General features: G+C 40.5%; 1 protein-coding gene across 2 annotated transcripts in view; it reads right to left on the reverse strand.

The window, feature by feature from the left end:
- The window catches only part of NELL1 (neural EGFL like 1), a 1,007,676-nt gene that overhangs the window by 637,234 nt on the left and 350,907 nt on the right, over positions 1–19,535 (reverse strand). The gene's annotated exons all lie outside the window — the stretch shown is intronic.

Raw genomic sequence — 19,535 nt, forward strand, 5'->3', positions numbered from 1 at the left:
AAGAAAAACTGTATGACATATCTAAATTGCTTTGAGTGTATTTTTCCTCCATTTAATCCTATAAGGCAGGTACTTTCACTTGACTGATGAGAACGCTCCAGTCAGTTCTGACGATAAAAACTGAAGTCATTCTATGGATCCTATATGTGGGGGAAGAAAACTTAAAGTACTAATAATGTTTTGAAATACCAGGAGAATAAGAGCTGAGAATCAACCACCAGTAATCTCAGACAGATTCATTAATGTCAGTTATTTCAAGAGTTCTCAAGGAAGTCATTCAGTCTAGAAAAGTCTAGAAAGTGCCTATCAATGAGCCTGCAGTAGCAAATAGGTTGTTCTCAAGAGCTTCCTGGGAAATCACTGTGGTGCTCAGGTATGTCCAGCTTTTGGGTAACTGCTTCCGAGGAACAGTCACTTCTCTCCACTCCAAACTCCTAAAGCATCTGCCATTGTCTGTCTCTACCAAGAACCCATGAAACTGGGGAATCTGGGAAAAGATTTCCTGCTTTTCTATATGATGATAAAAAAAAAAAACAGGATCTTTAGGTGGTAGTGGTAAATATCAGGTTGACAGTGGAGACTCTAGTTTAGAAACTGAGGCACAGGAAGTTTAGATGACTTTCCCAACTCCTAGGAGTTGAGCCCAGAGAGATTAAGTAACTTGCATAGGGTCACAGAGTTTTTAGTGCCAGGATCTTGGATGCCAGAAGTCAGATTTTAAGACTTACGCATCTGACTTACCCACTACACTGTAGTATGGTAGCACTGTCCTCAGGTTGTTCATCGATTTATTAGAGAGGGCACCAGTAACGTCTCCATTGTGAGACTTGTTGTTACTGTTTTGGGCAGATCGAATACACCACGTGGAGCTTGCCAGGCTCTGCTGTGTGGTCTGGATACTCTCAGTAGCTTGCTGGGCTCTCCAAGAGAGATGGATGAGTCGAACCTGGGTCGGCCGTGTGCAAGGCAAAGGCCCAACCCACTGTGCTATTGCTCCAGTGCAATTAGTTAAGAGCATGGTACTTATACCTGTACACCAATACAAAAAATTTAAGAGTGAGTTGCAGGTTTCGTATTAGATTAGCAACTCTAGATACTACTAAATTAAAAGTATTTCAACTTATTCTATCGCCCAAATAAGTCACATGATTCAGGAAAGAAAGGGGGAAATGCTTAAAGTACACAATATTCACTTTAGTGAAAATGTTCTCCAAAATGTTCTAAGTTATTGATCTCTGGACCTTGAAATTGTGCATTGCAACTATGATTTTCAGTGCCCTGAAGGGAATGTAAAAACAGTTCTGAAAGCTCTCTAATTTTGCCCTTCCCAGGGCACAATGTAAGTATTGGGATAAGGTTCTCAAATCTGCTCTTCTCAGTGCTGAGAGAAGGTCACCCTATTAAAACCAAGATAAAAGTGTCTTTCCAACAAGATTCCTTTAAAATATTGCTGCCACTACTGCTGGGACTAATAGTAATAATAATAATAGTAAATTGAACAGGGACTATCCCTATCTTTCAGATAAGATGATTCTTCCATTTCTTCACTCAGTGATTTCACCTTTATCAAATTGCTAAGGGACATGAATTTTAAATGCCTTGAAATTCAAATAAAAATGACTCAAATGGCTTCGAAATTTGTTTTAAAAAACTTACAACAATTGACTATAAACAGAGGGAATATTTCTTCTCGGCTGGGATCCCATATAATGCCTCATTGCTTCCTCCATTCAACTAGATCTTGTTGCAAGAGCCAAAGCTACCACTAACAAAACCACACTCAGGAAGCCCAAGAGGTGCCAACCCTTCTGAGAAAGGGTCAGATGGCAAAGTGTTTGGCTTTAAAGGTCATACGATCTCTGTTGCAGACACTCTGTCACTGAAGGTAAAAGCAGCCACACTCTATTTCACGTTTCAAGCAGATATTTCCCAAAACAAATGGTGGTGGTCAGGAAGGGGTGGGGGGCGTAACTTTGTCTAAAGGTTGTAATGTGCCAACAATGGTCATAGTCAGCAGTTTTTAATCTTTTTACACCTGATAATCAGCACACCTCTGAGTACCAGTTCTCAAACCAGAATTAATACTTGATGTAAATGGGCTGTCACCAAGCACAGACTGGTGACTGAAAACCATTGTGAAGCCAACTCCACTCCAAAGCACAACCCTCCATCAGAAATTACAGAGTTTTCATTGGGGTAACTTCAATACCCAAAGGGAGGGAGAGAGTAAAAGGGATTGCGCCTGCCACAGAGGCAGGGGGCGGGGAGGGGAAGGAAGTGGTGGGAAGGATACTGGGAACATAGGTGGTGGAGAATGGGCACTGGTGGGGGGATAGGTACTCAATCAGTGTATGACTGAAATGTAAGCATGAAAGTTTGTAAGTCTGTAAATGTACCTCACGGTGATTCATTAAAAAATAGCATGGTAGCACTGTCCTTCCATTGTTCATTGATTTACTAGAGAGGGCACCGGTAACGTCTCTATTGTGAGACTTGTTGTTACTGTTTTTGGAATATCAAATACACCATGGGGAGTTTGCCAGGCTCTGCCGTGTAGGCGGGATACTCTTGGTATCTTGCCAGGCTCTCACAGTCACGGTCCTCCTGTTGTTCATCAATTTGCTTGAGCGGGCCCAACAACGTCTCCTTCGTGAGACTTGTTGTTACTGTGTTTGACATATTGAATATGTCATGGGTAGCTTGCCAGGCTCTGCCGTGCGGGTGGGATGCTCTCAGTAGCTTGCCGGGCTCTCCAAGGGGGATGGAGAAATCGAACCAGGGTTGGCCGCATGCAAGGCAAACGCCCTACCCACTGTGCCAGCTATTAAAAAATAAAAAATTTTAAAAATTAAAATATTTTTAAAAAACAAAACAAAGAAATATGAAAAAAGAAAGAAATTGCAGAGTTGCTTGGGAACTTGTTATCAGTACAAACCTGTGATCACTCTGAGACCAACTCTGATTCTAGAAACCAGAGGGAAAATCCTAGTTTTCATCTAGTCTGTGTTTGAGTTGGTCCTCCTTGAAATTCTGATAGATTCCAAAGTTTGAAAACCTTTGGCATAAACTTTTGCTGACTAATGTGGAATGATACAAGAGCCAAAAGGAATTAACGCCCTGGCCACATTTCCGGTGTTTAATACCTATATGCAGCCACTGGCTACTGTATTGGATACACTGCTTTCACTGAAATTTTATAGGACTTGACTAACCCAAATAAACCAAACATTGTCAGGGATCACAATAGATAAAATGATACAGAAAGCAGTGTACCAAGGAGTTGGGGCTGGAGCATAGCACAGCGGGTAGGGCGTTTGCTTTACATGCTAACCACCCGGGTTCAATTCCTCCATCCCTCTCAGAGAGCCCGGCAAGCTACTGAGAGTATCCTGCCCACACGGCAGAGCCTGGCAAGTTCCCCATGGTTATTCAATATGCTAAAAAATAGTAACACAATGGAGACGTTACAGGTACCTGCTCAAGCACATAGATGGACAATGGGAGGACAGTGCTACAGTGCTACAGTGCTACCAAGAAGTTGGGAGATAGTATAAGAGCAGGGTGTGCCTAGATATATCCAAGCCAGATTTAATCTCTGGCACCCCAGGCATCTCCAGGTTCAGCCACTGATGCCCCTAAGCACTTCCAGGGTGGCTCACTAGCCTCAGCACTGCAGACCCTGTATCACCAGGCCCTCCCATCGAACCACTGGCCCATTTGGCTAAAAAACTTGCCTGGTGGAGACCCTGGGCTTCCTGAAGACCACTTATGAGCACCCCCTCTCCCCAAACAAAAACCATTATGTACCAGGTAAAAGTATGGCATGAAGGTAAAAATGATCCATACCACAGTTGGGAAAAGGGTCACTTCAGATTTAATCAGGACAGAGCGCAAGTCTGGATGCAGCAATGGAGAAGATCTCTTCCCTCCCTCTCTCACCTGGGTCCTTCAGTGACAGCCCTACTTCCTTCACCCTGGAGTCTCAAGAGATTTATTCATCATCTATTTGGTCATCAAGCAAAAGAATAGAACTAATTTAGTAGCATAGCACATAATTATAGCAGTAAACAACAACTTCAAGTCAAACAACCTGGCAATGGTTCAGAGGCTGAAAACCAAGAACTTGATCCCAAGGCTACATGCATGGTCCCTGCCATCTGCTCTCTGGGATCCCTGGAGATGCAATGATGGTATATGCAACTGATGCACAGATAGCTGAGTGTAAACACCAAAACTGGGCTCTGAGACCCCCAGGGACACTCCAAGTAGAGATATGTGAACACTGCAGCCAGGAAGTCTAACCCCACAGCACATTTGTGAATAACACATCAACCCCTAGCTAGCACTACAACAGGAATGTGTGTAAACCCCACAACAAAAATAAGCATAATACCCCACAAGTATATGTACAAACACTACAGCTGAAAATGTATGACCTGGGCTTGAGAGAAAGTTCAGCGGGTACCGCACATGCCTGACTGGGATGGATCCCCAGCAACCTATATGGACCCCTGAACCCCATCAAAGTGATCGCAAAGCACATCGTTAGGAGTAAGTCTGGATAGGCACTATTGGGGATGTCCTCAAAACAAAACCAGAAATATGTGTGACCCCGGTGAGTATCACAATGAAACGAAATGAGTGTAGAGGCCCATGTCACCAAAGTAATAAGGAACAAAGGAAAGGGATGTGTGTTTGGAGGCTGGGGGGAGAGGAATAACAAGGCAGGAAGTACCACACCATGTACAAAAGGAACCAGGAGTGGGAAAGTTTGTTGTCAATTTTCTCACTTGAGACTTCATGCCCATGGCTAAAACAAAAAGTGCTTGTGGATGAGATGGAGAAATATATCCAGAAAGATGGTCAGACAGATTAAGACCTGACAAATCCAGGCATTTTTAAGGACCTCTAGACTGTTAAAACTGTAATTGTGTTTAGAGAGAATCCTAAACCAATCAAACACTCTTAACCCTAAGAAAGAGGAATTTTTGGGCTTATCTGGCTCATCTGAAGATTGCTCCAGCTAATTGGCTTATTCTTAGCTGTTGGAAGTCAGTGAGGGGATGGATGGATCCAGCCCAAACTGATTTCTCATTAAATAGAGTGCACATAATTATTCTCTTCTGCCTCTGAATGAGCCTGTATGTCCTAACACACAATATAAGTTCAAAGGTTAAACTTCAGATTACCCCACTATCTGGAATCCATCCATTAGTGTCCTGTAATGCCAATAAACCACAATGGTCTCTTCTCACTGCACCATCTGCGGAAGCAACTATCTTTTGTCAATACCTGAAGTATAAAAGGCAAATGCTATAGGATCTTTCAGCTCAGCATTCAGATACAAGAGCTTTACACATTGTGTCCACATCAGCCAGGTTTAAGGGGCCATTTATGTAGCAAAGTCACTCTTGGGTGGGTGGGTGGGGGTCACAGCCCAAGGACATCACCAGGAGTTTTATGGGAAGGAAAAACAAATAATTGTGTTTCCAATAGAATGTCACTGCTTCACAAAAGGACAATGTTGTGTTTTACTCAAATGGAATGGGACGTTATGACTACAAAGCATCACTTAGAGAAAAAAGAGCAGATGGGGCTCTGGAATCGATTCTCTTCATCAGAGAGGAAGGCCAGAGAGGACTTGAAGAGGAAAGAGGTGGAGGAGGAATCTTGAAAAGAAAAATTTCCAACATAGTACCATTATAAACTAAAGGCATTTTCAGTACTGCTGACCTTTTCAATGGCCACATTGATTCAGTCACAGGACAAAAGAGTCGAAGCAAATAAAGTCACCTGAGGGGTAACAGGTTAAAGCAAATTGTGATAGGAAGAAAAAAGCTTGACCTTCAAAGGCTAAAATATTACACCACCTGGACAGGCAATTGTCAGCAAGTCTAGTCCACATGGCATCAGCTATCTTCTCAGGGAAGTGGGTGCTGATGGATGGAAGAAGTCCAGAACTCAGTTATGCTCTTCTTAGGAAACTAAAGCAATCATTTCAACCAAAAGTATGAATTGCTTCCTTTCCTCCCTCAATTGTGTCATTTATTGACAATCTGGTCTCATTCATATTGGCTCTCATTTTACATGGTTGTTCTTTATTCAGGCATCCAGCAATAATTAGAATCAAGATAGTTTTCTAATTCCTTCCTTGGAAGCTAGGAAAAAAATGAGCAATGAGTTTGCAGAATAAGAAAGGAAACAAAAATGGTCAACAGGAAGCTTGTCAAAAGATAGATACCCAAGAAATCAGGTATCATAACTAGAAAAGGTACAGCGATATCAATTATCCACAAAGTTCAAGTCAACAAGTAGCTTCAGTGATCAGTCAAAGTCAAGGGGAGATTACCTGGCAAAAACAATGGAAAATTGAGTTCATTATAAAAAGAACCCAAATCAAAGATTTTTTAAGTTTTCTAAGGACTAGAAAATAAGAAGTGTACATGAGAAAAAATATTATGACTTTCTTTGAATATTAATTTCATCCTCTCCATTGATTGTAATATTTTAAGTTCACCAAGTCAGGAAAATAAATTGATTTCCTAATTCTGTCTTCATTTATTAAATAAATATTGCAATCCTCTAATGAAACATTATGTTAGCTACTAAATTTTTAAATACAAGTAAAATATAATCTCTGCCTTCAAGGGGTTCGGTGTGCAGAGATTAAAGCATTACAGAAATATAAGTGCTCAAGTTAGTATGCACATATTGAACTATGGTTCATCAAACCCTTTGAATGCAAAACTTACTTGGAAAATAAGGCTGTCTAGTGTATTGCTAGAAAAATTTCTGACTATGAAGAATGCCAGTATTGTGGAGCAGGAGAAATGGTTCATTACACTACATTTTATCATCAATCTGTACTATGGAAGCTCATCACAGTTTTCAAAGAGAGTTCACAGTGATAACAGGGAGAGAAGGTAGGAAAACAAGTGAATAAGCTTGACTCCATTCCAAGAATTTCTACTTTCGAGACAGGATGACCCACAGGGGAGAGGTTCCGACACATTCTGGCAATTGGAAAAATTCCAATCACAGCTGAGAGCCGTGAGAGCAGAGACCACCCCTGCTCAGAACCCTAACTGTTTGTCATATTGTGTCCAACTATGCCATTGCATGAACAAAACTGAGTCAAACTTAAAATCACTGTTCCAGGAACCAACTGAAAGAGAGCTCCCATTTGCCACAGTTAGAAAATTGCGAGCAGAAAAAAATGTAGTAGTATTGGATTATAACCCAAAGTGTAAAACAAATACCCATAAGTCTCTTTCTGCTCCAAAACACATGATCCCAACCTCATATGAGAAAAACATGAGACAAATCCCAATCGAGGGACATTCTACAAAACAACTAAACTGTAGTCCTGGAAATCAATCAAGGTTATCAGAAACAAGAAAACTCTCACAGCCCAGGGGAACCCTAGGGTTCAGGATTACAAAACAATGATCAGTTGGTAGCTAGAATGGGAAAATGTAACTGAGAAAAGTGCCCTAGATGGGAAAATGTATCAAAGAAAAAAAATCAACTGCAATCTAAGAAAATCTGAATACAGATATGGGCATTTTACAGTGCATCTGTATTGGTTTATTAACTGCAACAAATGCAGCCTTACATAAGATGTTAATGACAAGGAAATAGAACAGCATGCCCTTCGCAATTCTGACAAAAAATCTAAAGCTGTTCTAAAGTTACACTCCTATTTAAACAAAAAAATTAAGAAAAAAGCCATCATGTAGGGCCAGAACAAGCTCTAAGGGTAGCAAGTTTTACATGCAGGAGGCCTAGCTTCCTTTTCCAACACCACATGGTACTCTGAGCACTGCTGGGAGTGATTGCCAGCACAAAATCAGGAGTCTCACCATCACTGTATATTGCCTAAAACACCCCTCAAATAAAATCCTTGATAGGAAAAAGTAGGACTTATTCGTACCTCATATAAACCCATTGTGATAGTAACCATAATCATATTCCACTTTGCAGAAGACCAAGACTAATTTCCAAAAGTTGCGCACATGGGGGGTGATGGAGTGTGAGAGGTAGCCCTAAGGACTGGAGCTCTGCTTTGTATTCAAGAGCCCTGGGTTTCATCCCCAAGCACAAATGGGATTAACCACCGGGCACCACACCAGGAGTAAACCCTGAGTGGTACTGTCTGTGAACCCCTCAAGACAAAGCAAAAAAACTGCAGAAGTTCACATAACCGGTGGAGTCAGAATTCTAACTCCAATCATCTGACTTCAAAGACTATGAATTTTGGTACCTGATACTCTACTGACCTGTACACTGCAAGAGAAGTACCTTCTCACCTAGAAAAGTTGTTTTATTTTCCCCTACTTCTCCTTCCAGGGTCTGGGCTTAGGTAGAAAGTTCAGATCACTGTTGCTCGGCTTTCCTGCCGTGATTCTGAGACTATCTACTGATCAGTTGCCTTTTCTGTTCCCACTTCCATAGCCCGATCCTCTACTCATGTATTTTCACAACTTACTTCAAGATTAGACACAAGAGGAAGAGAGAGAGAGAGAGAGAGAGTGGGTAGAGCACTTGCCTTGCATGGGCTGACCTGATTCAATTCTTATCATTTAACATCCTCCCAAGACAACCAGAAGTCCTGAGTACAGCTGGATGTGGCCCAGAAAACAAAACAAAACAAATCCCATGTGTTATAATGATGACTACAGTGAACCTAGATTCTAGATTTCGAGACTCTAGAATTTTAACTGAAAGAGAAACACCGGTTTTAGGTGTTTCTTGCAGTCCCATCCGGCTTGGGGCTAAAGATGATGAGTAAAATCAGACACAGCTCCTGAATTTAGGGAGCTCTCAGGCTTGTGAAACAGAAAGGCAATCTATGAATTCCCACAGGAGGATATTCACTGAGAAACTGGCATTAGCACTTTGCATATGCGACAGACACAAAGACTCACACTAAGATTCCCCCAAGGAGGAATGTGCTATCCAGCTACAGAGAGCACAGTCAGCAGACAACAGACAGCCTCCAGCTGTCACTTCTCCCAAGGCTGACATTTCTGCAGAGTGATGCAAGGTCTGAGGACAGGTCCCAGTCAGAGTATTCTACACTCCAGGTTCAACCAGATGAAGGTGTGTAGTAGGATGACTGTCCTGATATGCACCGTGCCAGTCCAACCAACCACCTCTCTCCTGGTTCAATCCTGCTCCCTCTTTCCCTCCATTCACACGTGCCAAGCCCTAATAAACAACTTTCACCCCATACTCCATCTCCACAATCTGCTTTAAGCATTCAACTTGTGATAGGATGAAAGGGACCTGCACTTGATGGGGAGAATCCCACGGCCATCTCTAAAAAGGACATTCTGCAGTTAATTTCCACAGACTGATTAGATTTTCAGAAAGCAAAGAGAAGGGATATAAGGTTGCCACCACAGACTTAAACTCATAAAACCCACATTCAAGGGATAAGATGAGCCATCTGGGTAAATAAGCCTAGAGAATATCTGGAAATGTGTGAGTGAGGAATTCGGGAACCATGAAAATCCCAATCAAAGTGATTGGGGAGTAATTTCCAGGAATGAGAACTGTGGTGTGAGAGTCATTTGCTAAGCAGAAGGAAGCCTCTCTAGTGGCACTACATTTTGTTTAGAGAAAGACTGAGGGAGACAAGGGGACCGGGCGGCTGAATGTGCTCAGTACTTCAAATCATGACACGACTCAGGACTGGAAAACTAAGAACATTTGGCTAATATTTGTTTTGTTTTTTGGGGGGAGGGAGGGAGGGAGTTGTTGGTTTTCATGATCTTTGGGAGAAGATCAGAATATATATATATGTATACATATATATACATTTATATACATATATATATGTATACATATATATACATTTTTTCTGATTTTTGGGTCACACCTGCCGATGCGTAGGGGTTACTCCTGGCTCTTGCACTCAGGAATTACTCCTGGTGGTGCTCAGTGGACCATATGGGATAATGGGATGCTGGGAATTGAACCCCGGCTGGCCGCATGCAAGGCAAATGCCCTACCCGCTGTGCTATCACTTCAGCCCCAATCAGAGAATATTTTTACCTGATTAAAAATTCTTCACTAGGAGTCAGGATGATAATATAGCAGGTAGGCTCTTGTCTTGCACATATATGACTGGGTTCTTTCCCGGCATGCCATGTGGTCCCTGACCTCCACCAGGAGAGGTCCCTGAGTACAGAGTAAGGAACAAGCCCTGACCACAGCTCCTTGTGACCCAAAATCAAAGCACAGACAAAAATTCTTCAGTTAAAAAAAAAGTTTCTAGTCAACTTTACAGTGCCTTGCTGTCTGAAAAAACAAGTCTTGCCTCAGAATAGTTCATTCTAAAATAAGTTGTTCTAGCTACTGGTTATCTATTATTCACACATACTTGCCATATGGTCAATACTACCACTATTGTTTTAAGGAGCATGGAATTCCATCAAAGCTAAATGACCTGTTTACAGGATTAGCTGTGAAGCCAGAGTATTGAGGTCTGAAGTCTGGTCTACTTTGAAGATTGGATCTGCACATTGAATACAGGTTTGCCCTTTCAATCACCACTCAAAGCCTCCTGCTCATCCTGGTTCTATGGGAAAGGAAGGGCCAGTCAAGGTGGAGTGGAAGTACTCAACAAGTTGAATCACAGGAGGAAGGCAACAGCAAATGAATGGACTGTACGAAAGTCAGCGCAGAAGCACAACATTAGGAAAGATTCAGTAGAAACAAACAGGGAAGAAAGTTTCCACAAAAACTTCCTTAGAGAAGAAACAGGAAGAGTAAGTAGTGGACTGCTGTATCATACACCATGCAACACTGTCATTTTAAAAGGCATGAATGCTCTTTGTTGAGAAAATATTAGTATGAAATGCAGGCATTACAGTCTTTCAGGTAGCACAGTCTCACATAGTTAATCAAATCTGCTAAATACTTTACACCTCCATGTCTGGATGAAGTGGAACAATGGACAAACATGAGAACTGGCAGAATGCACCCAGCAGAGGGGACTCTGATGGCAACACCAGATCTGACACCTGGCAGGGTCACCTGACAGGTACCTCCTGGTCTACTGTCCAGATGGATGGCCAGGCTGACCACAGTTCTTATAACTAAGATTTCCTCTGAACATACATTTGCTAAGAAAGGAACCTTCTTTTCATTCTTCCTTCCCTTCAAGGTGAAAATACCCCAGTGTGTCTGAGATAAATGTCTGACCTGCCAGACAGTGACTGTAAATTACTAAAGTGACATTCTGGGATATCATATATAATCAAGTTCTACAAGCACGTCAACTCCAAACCTGTCCCTAAGAGATGGCGCTCTTCTAGCAAACTGGGCAAATCAGATTTCTGAGGCAGCGCAAGGCACTCTCTGGGCAGAAGTGATTTGTACCAGAGGAAATGTTCCTTCGCATGTGGTCTCCGAGCAATCCATCACACTTCTTTTCTGCTCATGAAACCTTCTGCTTCACTCTGAGCCACAGTCTTGTCACAGGAGATATTAGGAGGTCACAGTAAGGGTTGGGGGATTAATTTTACTCTTCTCATCACACAGTAAGCTCAGTGAACAGAGGATAAGCATCGTTCCCACATTTAGGACCTCCTTTATCACTTTGCCCAGCATCTGATACATGTCCCAGGTGAGTTTAGTAAATAGAGAAAGCAAAGTAAGAATGATAGTAACTGTCATGAGGTCAATTCAAAGTTAACATGTGATAAGTATAGGCCTCAATACCAAGAGAATGTGTAATTGGAACTGGGTGAACTGTGATTCCAGGAATTTTTCTAATGGCAGCTATGCATCAGAGATGACCAATTTGGGGACTCAAATAAGTGGTTAAGATAATTACATTACCGAACCGAAGTTAAACAGTTTGGGAATTTACCACATAAGCACAGATCCAATTGTTTCTAAACAACTTCTATCCACAGCCAAAATGCCATCTTCATTTCCTGATCATCTGTTTGGAGCCTCTCAGGGCCTCCTTACACAGTACTCTGAACTGCATCAGGTGTAGGGAACTTGAGAGTCAATGTATTTTTGGGAATTTTATATTCTCCTGCATCTTCATTTCTTCTTTAACTCACAAGTGCCCATGGTCAGAAAGTTAGTACTCTAATACTAGTTAATACTCTAAGAGAGCTAGCACTCTAATACAAACAAAAATTATCACACGTTAGTACAGGGAGACTTGTGGAGTCCTTCCGACTCCCCTAGTGGCCTGACACAGGTGCGCCCAGCCTGGGTATCCTGACAAGTTAGTCTTTCCTTGTACTCTGCTTCTCCCCACACTTTCTCCATAACATTTTCTCATTTAGTCTACATTTTTTCATTCTGTAGGGCATAAATTCAATAGACATATCTAACCAAATAGTCTTGATCAAAAATAAGTCTAAAATGTTAATTTATTTTTTTTAAAAAAGACTAGTGCCCATTTATTTATTTATTTATAGTCAAGAAGACAAATACCTGAATATTTTAAAGGATATTTATTGAGTCTTGCCACCCAACAATAAGCATCAATCTTGCCTTCCTGACAGAAAAGATGAAGACCCATCTCTTACTCTCAACATATTTTTAATGTTAGAAAAACCTGCACATTTAAACAACAAGAAAAATAAATAAATAAAAGCAAAAAGATCCACAGTATGTGTTCCAGTCTCAAATGACGAGAGTATTCAGTTAGGAGTTAAAATAAGGTTAATGGGACTAGCGTGGTGACAGCTTTTGAGTTCAGCTTCTTTCTTCAAGACCCTACGGTATGGGAAGATACTTCACTTCTCTGAATATCTCTTTCCCCTACCAAAAAATGAAAAGATTTATTTAAATAATATGCAAAATAATTTCTAGGCAGGAGAGTTAGTACAGCAGAAAGGATGTGCATGTGGCTGATCTGGCTTGGATCTCCGGCATCCTGATGGTCTCCCAAGCACTGCCAGGAGTAATTTCTGAGTACAGAATCAGGAGTAACCACTGAGAATTGCTGGGAGAAAGAAGAACGGAATAAAAAGAGAAAGAAAGAAAGAAAGAAAGAAAGAAAGAAAGAAAGAAAGAAAGAAAGAAAGAAGGAAGGAAGGAAGGAAGGAAGGAAGGAGAGAAAGAGAGAAACAAAGAAAGAAAAGCAAGAAAGCAAAAGAACAGGCATAGAGAGATATCACTTCTGGTACTACAGAGATGGACATGGCATAGCAGAACTCCTAGTAGAAAATGGTAATAGTTTTACTGCAAAATAAATAATAAAGCTTGTTTTATTTAAAGTGGGTATCAAAATCTCACAATTAATCTTTAATTTGTGAATTGGAGGACGTGATAAAAATCACTGCTAATTCAGAATCGCACAGACTCTACTAATAGTGTGAATTTGTACACAGGCCTCCCACACAAACTCAGCACCAAGATACCAACTGGAAAAAATCTGGCTTCCTTGTTTCTAACATAACAGGGAAACTGCCATGAAGGGAAAGAGAAGCAGTGAGGAAGGTCTGCAAGGGTGTAAAATACACATGCAAAACGCTCCAAACTAGAGCTTCAGCAATTACAGCAGAGAGCAACCCCAGGCTAGCAATAACTTTCATCCCAATCATTTCTGCACTTTCTCACTCTGTGCCTGATATACACACTGCTCGTGAATGCCCCAATCCCATCAATATGTCACATGTTATTATGTCTTCTGGGGAGGATATGTCACAAAGAACTCTCATTTGTTATAAGTTTAAAGGTTCTAGTAATTTCAAACATGCCTGCTTGCACCCCAACTCTAATATATATATATATATACACACACACATACACACATATATATATATATATATATATATATATAACCAGACAATGAGGATAAGAGATAGATACAGAGTCAATTGATTGTTTTCACGTATTTCTCTAGAACTGGCAAGGTGGAGGATGAAGACTAGAGCAGAATGCTGCACTTTCAAGAGATTCCTCTGAACTTCTGTTCTAGCCCCAAGAATAAAGCAGGGTCAGTTTCTCCTGACTCTTGCTATTATCTATAAATACAATCACCAGCCACTCAGCCACTGGCAAATGTACCTAAAGTCACCTCTGATCTTAACTCTTTGTCTTGTGTTCCCAGTGATTAGTATTATAATCTGCTAGAGATGTTTATTTCACTCAAAGACCAAGAAATTAACTTTGGCTCAGCCTTCCCACCTTCCTAGGAAGCTAGAAAGAGTTGTACAGGAGCAATGACAAAATAATGAGCAATGTTGTAGTGGTCAAAGTTCTAGCACAAATACTGCAGATAAACAAAATGTCTCCAGGTTGATGGTCCCAACCTAAGAAACGTGTTGTGATCTTAGTCCTTCACAGTCAGCTGCCTCGGAGACTGTGTCACTGAGAATCTAGAAGTACTGATGAAAGAAGATAAAGGAGGATGTAGGGGCAGGAATGGTGAGGGCCACACAGGGAGCATGTCTTGACTCAGCCAAGAAGGCAGATGTCAAGAAGTCAGAAAAACAAGAGCAACTCTTGTGGCACTGTGATCATACCCACAAGATGACAGGTCATGGTTGCATGAAACTATAAAATAACTCAGAGCTATTAATAGCCCAGCTTGTTAATCAGAGACAGAAGAAATTTGAAAACAGGAATCAAGGCCTTCTTGCCCAACATCTTCCACAAAAATTGAAGACCACATGGAAGCAGGAAGCTAGACAGTAGATTTTGATGTGACTACCATCTGACATGCCACATCTCAGAGACCCAGACAGAGCCTTTGACAAAAGCAAGTTGTCTGAGTAACACCAGGAGATTTACACAAGACAGAATCCCTCCCCCACAGCCTCCAGGACTTTGCTACATACCAAGTGTTGTTATTTTTCCTTCCCCTGAAATCCACTAAAATTAATACAATCACATATATTTTATAAAGAAAATCAAGGTGACTCAAGGTTATGTGAATTACCCAAGGCCACTGGTTCATTGACACAAGTGAGATCTAAACCTGGGTCAACCAAAGTTCAAAGCCTGCTTTATTACCACTCTGTTATACAAATGTCAAACGATACATTCTTAACCCTATGAAAAATTGTGAGCCTCCACGGCGGCACCCACCCCTTTGGTTTACATCTCTAAAGCATCCATCACCATTGAGTTTCCCTCTGCAAATTAAAGTCATTTGAACTGTGATGATTCAAGCAAGGGTGCATAGACAATATTAAAAATGAAATGCCATTGTGAGTTAATGAGACATCGGAAAGCTTTTAACCTCGGGGCTGCAAAACTGTGCCATTAATGCCGATGCTCATAAACACCGTCTTTATTGAGAAAAGAGATTGAAATACATGCTACTCATTCATAAAGACAAGGGCCAGCAGGCAGCAAAATGCCAACGAGCAGGCACTGGCACATATGAGCAGTGAGGTGTGATCCAAATGCCACTGGTTTGATGACCCATCCTCATGCCTTCCCTTGCAAAAAGTTCCCCAAAGTCCTGTTCACATGCCTGATGGTGTTACTGAGAACACAGCCCGGAACAAAACACATCATCTTTCTGCTCCCAGACTCCACCTGTAGAGCAGCAAAGACAGTAGGGGGGAGTGGAGGGAGTGGGGGCAAGCAGTAAATCTGTGTTGTCATCTAATTTGAAACCATGGGGGTGAACTACAATTTTCCAGAACATTCTGGAAACAATTGGATATCAATGGATGAGATGCAAATGAGAAAGATCAATTAAGATCGTTTCAAATCATACAGATGTTTCTAACTATCCCCTTACTATAAGTGATGACTATTAGTATCAATCTAATACTACAATACAAAATATAAACTCATAAAATCAAGTGAGTACAGTTAATATTCAGGCCTGTAGCATAAGAGAGATTAGATGTTACATTATGATTCTAGAAGATTCCCTAGATGGTTTAGGGATGGCTGTTGTCTCACTTCAATTTCTGATATAAGTGCTTGTTTTCTCTTCATTTGCTTCCAAAGCAGAGGTGGAAAACATTAACTTGTCGAGATGTTCCACTAAGGTAACTATTATCGTTCCTAGGCTTTGGGGTTTAACAGACCATTAACATGTCAAACAAATTTAATAATGGATGCCTTACAAATGGCAGCAAATGTTCTTTACAGAATGTAAAGATATTTTAATATGCCATATGCCACCTCTATTACTCTATTTTAAATGGATATTTAAAAGACCATAAATGATGATCCTTTATGTTTAACCCAGTGTTGTAAAAAAAAAAAAGAAAAAGATTTTTTACTATCTTTCTCATTTAAACATGAATAAATGGAAACTATCAAAATAACTAGGCGATGCCTGATATTTTAAAATCTCTACACTGATATTAGAGTACTAAGGTTTGGAGTCAAGATTCCTGAGTTTGCATCCCAATTTTCCATAAAATTACAGTAAACAACAAAGAATCCTCTGTGTACTTTTCTAAAACAAGGAGTGTAGCAATTCTTCATAGAATTAGACTCAAGTAAAAATAATAAACAAAAATATTTTGCAATAAAAATCTCTGCATTAGTTATAATGGAAATCATTCTAATTTTATTTTTATCATATCTTCTTTCAATTTCCATATACTGAGTACATTCTATATAAGCATCTTTGCGTATTTTTTATATATACTCCTTGGCATTTAAACTCACAGCACACTAAAGGAGGACAGAAATAAATGATGAAACATCAGGGTCATGTACAGAATGGGCAGCATAAAAAGCAGTGAGAACATATACAAGATTATCAGTTCTGCAGTTCAAATCATTGCTAGTGATGGACAAATAAAAAACGATCTAGGTAGATTGCTAAATAAGAATTGTAAGGCAAAGGAAATGCAAAAGAATATGCCTGAGTTCTATTTTTCTGGATTTTCCTCACATTTGTCACAAATTTTAAGAAATATTCATCTCTACATCTAAAATCTTCTCTACTATGAACTGTGGGTCTACAAAATTCAAATACACCTGGTGTAAATATGTATAGAAAAACGCAAAAGGCCACTTGTCACAAGCCCTCAGTGTTTTTCTTGGAGTCACAGATCCTTACAGTTTTGAGTCCTGGATCCTAACCACTCTGCAACTTATGCAGAAACACAAGCTTCTTCAGCTTTCCTGACATGTTGACCGGTCTCTGCACCAACACAAATCATATAAAGCAGAGAATGTGAGAAAGTACTCAAGGAGCAGCTCTTTCACTGAAGGGAGTCACTCTCTTGTACAAATCACCTTTCCTCTCCCAGTTATGGGATGGTTATTTACAAAGTACAACTTGAAGCAGGGTACCAAATGCATCTACAATCTCAATAAATCAAGGGTCTATCCATAGACTAAAAAAGAAAAAATCATTTTTTTATTTTTTGGAAAAAGGGTCTTACACATTTATAAGCATGATTTAGAAGCAAACAGAAACAGGGTCCTCAGTCATGGACCCAGTCTAAGTTATAACTAAATTCATTCCAAAATATATTCCCACAGTGAAACTAGAATATACGAGAATTTCCATAAGGATGTGTTCAATTATTCACTAATTAACTAAAGAGAATACCTTGTACAATTAAAACTATATAAACGATCAATTCCACCAGTAGATGAAACTTTAAAATTATATCAGTGATAAAAATTATAATCTTGCTTTTAAGAATTAATTGTAATATCTTTGCAACAGAAGAATCCAGTGGTGGGGGGATGTTAGAAGGAATTCTTGGAATTTAAAATTACTCACAGTAAAACCAAGCATTGCTTAAGAGCATCCATTACCAGTGGAGTTGGCAGGGGCTGTCATGTGGTAGCTGCAGGTAGACACAGGATTGGTAGAAGAGAAAATTTATAAACAGCATCCTTCAATGAGGTGACTTATTTGAATGTTTTCCATTGAGAGCCAGAAAATTAGTCAATTGTATTAGACATGCAGTCCCAGGATGACAGCATGTCCTAGCATATGGATGTCACAGTGGATGGAGCAGGACAGTGGCCTGTAGTACAGGATGGGATGGAGGTAGAGGATGAGGATGTGGAAGGAAGAGGTTTGTATATAGGAGATGGGAGACAGTTTTCACAGGTCTACAGAGGTCTTCTGGCTTTGGTGTTTCTAAACAGATCCTAGCTATGCTTTGCTATGAGATACTTTTAGCTTATTAAGGTTAAAATTTTAATGTGAAACATGATGAAACAGGTGGTGACATAGTACAAGGGTTACAGTATTTGCCTTCCACGTGGCTGACCCCACTAAAAGCACTGACACTGCATATAGTCCCCTAAGCACCACCAGGAGTTTTCAGTGAGCACAGATCAGAAGTAAATCTGAGCAACACCAGATGTGCCCCTCAACAAAACAAAACAAACAAAATAACAAATCAACAGCAACATAAAGCAGAAAGGATACACCTTTCAGACAAGCTGGAAATGTTTCTGTCTACCTATCCCCCACCCTCAACGTCATAAAATGATGTTGAGAACCAATCCCACAACTAGTGTCAACTTCCCTCCAAGTTCCATCCTGCCCCCAAGCCTGTCACCTAGACAGTCAGATTGGTGGTTTTAGTTTGGATCTCATGTTTTCAGTGTTCTTGAATTTGTGGTTTGAATATATAGCTATGGGACTCCCCCACATTACAGATGTATCCAACCACCCTAACCCCTGATTCCCTATTACTTCCCTTCCTCATCATCGGAGCATCATTTCTTAATGATCTAATAGCCAGAAAGAACAAGAATCTGCAGAGATTATCTTTTGTTCATTAAGAAATGCAGGTCACTGCTAAAGATTACTCAGTCTCAGTCGCCATATACTTCTAGTTTCACACTTTTCATGGTCCTTAAGCTGCCTATCTGCTCTAGAAGTTCTCACTGTGGAGAAGCTGGAAGGGCTGAGGACACATGGAGAAGCATGCTGCCACTTAAGATAGCCAAGGAGGTGTGCTGTTCAGATCAACCTTCAGAGTCCAACTTCACTTCTGAAGCAGGTCCATGGAAAGTATTCAGAGCATCACCCTGCCTGCTATGGCAATACTAGTGCTAAAGACACATTTTCCTCTGCATAAAATTTTCTTTTCAGGGAATTCCCATCTGCTTTGCAAGTACTGTCCAAAGAAATGCTTTATCCAGTCTTCAAGTTCTCCTTTTCTTCTTCAGTCTCCTTAATAGAATAGAGCAGGCAATCAACAACACTTGGATTCCCCTAAGTCCTATGGAAGTAGTTCATCTCACTTTGGAATGAAGTTGTAGTAATCTGGTTTTCTGCTCCGTGAGGTGCCCTCCATGAAATAGAAAGCTGTATTTTAATAACCCACAACATTAAAATCAAGGATCAGGGAGAAATACCAAAGACCTGGAGCACATCATGCCTTGCCTGTGGAGGTCCCAGTAATGTTCCAGCACTGTGGGTATGATCTCGTGACCCTAGCACCAAGTGATCAGGTCACCAAGCACTGACAGGATAATCCCCCAAAACCTCATTATTTGCCATGATACATAAAAAACTATTTTTAAATAAAACTCATTTTTTAATAAGGGGAGAAAGTTCAGAAAAGTGTATCTGAACTTTATAAAACCTTGCTCAAGCATTC

Source organism: Sorex fumeus, unplaced genomic scaffold, assembly GCF_029834395.1.
Source record: "Sorex fumeus unplaced genomic scaffold, SorFum_2.1 ptg000007l, whole genome shotgun sequence".
Classification (NCBI taxonomy): domain Eukaryota; kingdom Metazoa; phylum Chordata; class Mammalia; order Eulipotyphla; family Soricidae; genus Sorex; species Sorex fumeus.